Source organism: Carlito syrichta, unplaced genomic scaffold (genome assembly GCF_000164805.1).
Source record: "Carlito syrichta isolate Samal-C Ts95f unplaced genomic scaffold, Tarsius_syrichta-2.0.1 Scaffold309017, whole genome shotgun sequence".
Lineage (NCBI taxonomy): Eukaryota > Metazoa > Chordata > Mammalia > Primates > Tarsiidae > Carlito > Carlito syrichta.
Genome location: NW_007253113.1, coordinates 436,076 through 440,099, shown reverse-complemented (window position 1 = coordinate 440,099; position 4,024 = coordinate 436,076).

The following is a 4,024-nucleotide window of genomic DNA, read 5'->3' as shown; positions in this document are numbered from 1 at the left end:
GATAGTTGTTCAAGGTCCACTTATGAGTGAGAACATGTGAGACTCAGATCTTTGTTTCTGTGAGAGATCACTCAGTATTATAGACTCTAAGTCCATCTAGGTTGCTGCAAAGTTCATGATTTTTGTTCTTCTTTATGGCTGTGTAATATTCCATCGTGTATATGTACCACATTATTTTATCCAGTCCTTTTTTGATGGGCAGCATGGTTGGTTCCATGTTCTTGCTATTGTGAACAATGCTGCGATAAACATATGTGTGCAGGTTTTTTTTTTATAGAGTGATTTGAGTTCTTCTGGATATATTCCAAGTAGGGGGATTGTGGGGCCATATGAAAGGTTGATTTTTAGAACTTTTAGGAATCACCATACTGTTTTCCACAGAGTCTATACTAGTTTACACTCCCACCAACAGTGTAGAAGTGTTCACTTTTTGCCACATCCTCTCCAGCATCTGTTATTTTTTGTTATTGATAATGGTCATTCTGACTGAAGTTAGGTGGTATCTCAGTGTACTTTTAGTTTGCATTTCTTTGATGACTAGTGAGGCTGAACATTTTTTCATGTATCTGTTGGCTGCTCATATGTCTTCTTTTAAGAAGTGTCTATTCAAGCTGGGCTCGGTGGCTCAGCCTGTAATCCTGTGCCTTTGGGAGACTGAGGTGAGTGGATTGCCTGAACCCACGGGTTTGAGACCCGCCTGGGCAACTTGGCGAGACCTCATCTCTACAATAAATAAAAAATGAGTCGGGCGTGGTAGCGCGCACCTGTAGTTCCAGCTACTTGGAAGGCTGAGCGGAAGGATCACCGGAGCCCAGCAGGTCGAGGTTGCGGTGGCCGGGAGCGGCCACTGCACTCCAGTCTGGGTGAGAGAGTGAGATTCCAACTCAAAAAAAAAAAAAAAAGAAGGGTCTATTCATATCTTTTGCCCACTTTGTAATGGGGCTGTTTGTTCTATTTTTAACATACATTTGTTTTTTATAGCAGAGGGAGGCAAGCATCACATAGTCTCTCTCTTTTAAAGAAAAGGAAACGACCATAGCATTAAAACCTCCATTTTTTAACTCCCAGTTTATTATCCTCTCTTTTTCCTTACCAAGGGAATCAAGTGATCTTTCTGGTACTTAATTTTTTTGCCAAGAGGTTGGAGTTTGGGATAAAGGGTGGGTGATGTGGACACATTTTTTTTTTTCTGACCAGGAAAAGTTAAATGTTAAAGTCTTGTTCTCAAAGGAAAGATAATTAATCAAAGTTAAAATGGCAACCTGTCTCTAAAAAAGGAAAGGAAAAGGAAAAATATAAAATAAAGCAGATATGTACTATCAGGTCGCATAAAGGAGGGCAAAGATTTAACTTTTGGCTGGGTGCAATGGCTCACGCCTGTAATCTCAGCACTTTGGAAGGTTAGAGTGAGAGGATTGCCTGAGCTCTGGGGTTCAAGAGTAGCAGGGGCAACTTGGCAAGATCTTCTCTCTGTGATCAATCAGAAAATTAGCCAGATGTGGTGGTGTGCACCAGTAGTCCCAAGATACTTGGAAGGCTGAGGGGGAAGGATTGCCTGAGCCCAGCAGATCGAGGCTGTGTAGAACATGAGCATGTCACTGCACTGGACAACGGAGTGAGACTTCAACATACACATACACTCACCAAAGATTTAACTTTAAATGTGTGTAAGGGATTTTGTACCAAAAATTTTATTCTAATCTCTAGGCACAAAAGAAAAGCAGAAATGTGGTCTATATGTTCATAGTCTATATGACCATCTCTCTAATTTTGAAATCCACAGCCATTCCTTGATGAGCATGTGCTACTTGGGAGTGGAGTATGGAAGAACACAGAGGACAAAAGGTCCACCTTTATGCTGTGAAGCAGAGAGAACAGGCAGCTAGCCAAAACTTATGCAGTTCTTCAAACTTTAAACTAGTGGGGATCAGAGTGCCTCTCCCTCACTGACAAATATGGAATGGAATGTAAGGTTGTGACTAATGGGTTCTCTGCAATCCTGAGATTGGTTCTGTCCTAGCCAGGCCTCTTAAATTCCTGTAAACTCCAGTCTTGAGTCTTCCGGAGGGACATCCCACTCCCAGGCCTCTGCAAACTCCTGGGACATCTCATTGACAACCCCACCCCCACCTGTCAGTCATCCCTGGAATTTGAATTGTGAGAACATATCAATTCCTGACTCAGGCATTTGGATCCATTTTCAAACAACTCGGGGTAATTGAATGGGATACCATCTCGCCAAATAGCAGACACCGGCAATTATAGCATAGATCATGCATTCTTAATTGGAACAATATCACCCCTAAGGAGTAGGAAATCATGGGTTTTGAAATCAAACAAACTCAGGTTTTTAGACCCACTTATTGCTCTCAAGAATTCTGCTGTGGATCTTTTGTAGAATTTGAAAATGTTAATCTCATTGGACCTTATTTTCTTCATCCATAAAAAAATGGAGATGACAATATCTTTTTTTCCTCAAGTATTGCTTTAAAAGAGATAAAGAATGAAGATTTTCAATTTACAAAAATTTTTAACAAACAGGTTTTTTTGTTTGTTCATTTGTTTTTCTTTCTGTTCCAAAGCTGATGACTTCAGGCTAAGCAGTATCTTAAGAGTGGGGAGAGTCTAAGGAATCAATCTCAAACCATATTCATGTAATCAATTGAAAATATTTGACTTGATTAGTCCCTTATACTTTTTGCATGGTCTTTCCTGTTCCCTATTTCAGTTTCTAAACTTTTGTTTGTTGTCACATCCTGAAAGTCCCCAAACCGTGGACTGCAGACTGGTATCGTTCTGTGGCCTGTTAGGAAGTGGCCGCTTAGCAGGAGGTGAGTGGCGGGTGAGCAAAGATCCATCTTCTGTCAGATTAACGTTGGCATTAGAGTCTCATAGGAGCAGGAAACTTATTGTGAACTGCACATGGGAAGGATCTAGGTTTTTATTTATTTTTATTTTATTTTTTATTTTAAAGATGTGGGGTACAATTCAGGGTTAGGTATACAAACGTTGATTATGCAGATACCCTTGTTGATGAGGTGTGCTCCTCCCTCCCTAGCAATTTTCCTCAACCTGTCAATCCCACGCGAATCTAGGTTTTTCACTCGTTATGAGAATCTAATGCCTGATGATCCTCTACCCTCAATCCCACTCCCATCTGTGGAAGAATCATCTTCTTCAAAACCACTTTCTGATGCCAAAAAGATTGGGGACCACTGCTCTAAAGAGCCTCTTTAGACCTTTTTCTCTGATCGCTCTCTCCTCCATGAAATTTAATACCATAGGTATGCTATTACATCTGTGAATGTACTGTATAAAAATCTGTGCTTTATACATAAAAAGAGTAAAAAGTTTTACCTCCCTTCCACCAAAAACCAGTTTTTCACCCCCTTGGGGGACATTGTTCCCACTGAGAATGCATGATCTATGCTATTAAAAAGTGTTAGAAGCCGGGCTCGGTGGCTCAGCCTGTAATCCCAGCACTTTGGGAGGCTGAGGTGAGTGGATTGCCTGAGCCTGCGGGTTCAAGACTCGCCTGGGCAACTTGGCGAGACCTCATCTCTACAATAAATCAAAAAGTAGCCGGGCATGGTAGCGCGCGCCTGTAGTTCCAGCTACTCGGAAGGCTGAGGCGGAAGGATCGCCAGAGCCCAGCAGGTCAAGGCTGCGGTGGCCGGGAGCAGCCACTGCACTCCAGTCTGGGTGACAGAGTGAGACTCCAACTCAAAAAAAAAAAAAAGAATTAATTTGCACAAAAGTCTTCTAAAAAGTACACCATATTTCTTATTATTTTAAGAAAATCTCAAAGTTACTTGATAAATTTCACTGAGAAATGAAATGATATAAATAATAATAGAACAAAACCAATGTGGGTGAAATAAAAGTTACTAATATAAAAAATAATAATAATGGAACAATATTAGATGTTGGGGAAGATTTGAAGCAATTGGAACTGTTTTTGCTTTTGTTTTTAAGTAGATGCAAGGTCTGGCTATGTTGCCCAGGCTGGTCTCAAACTCCAGGG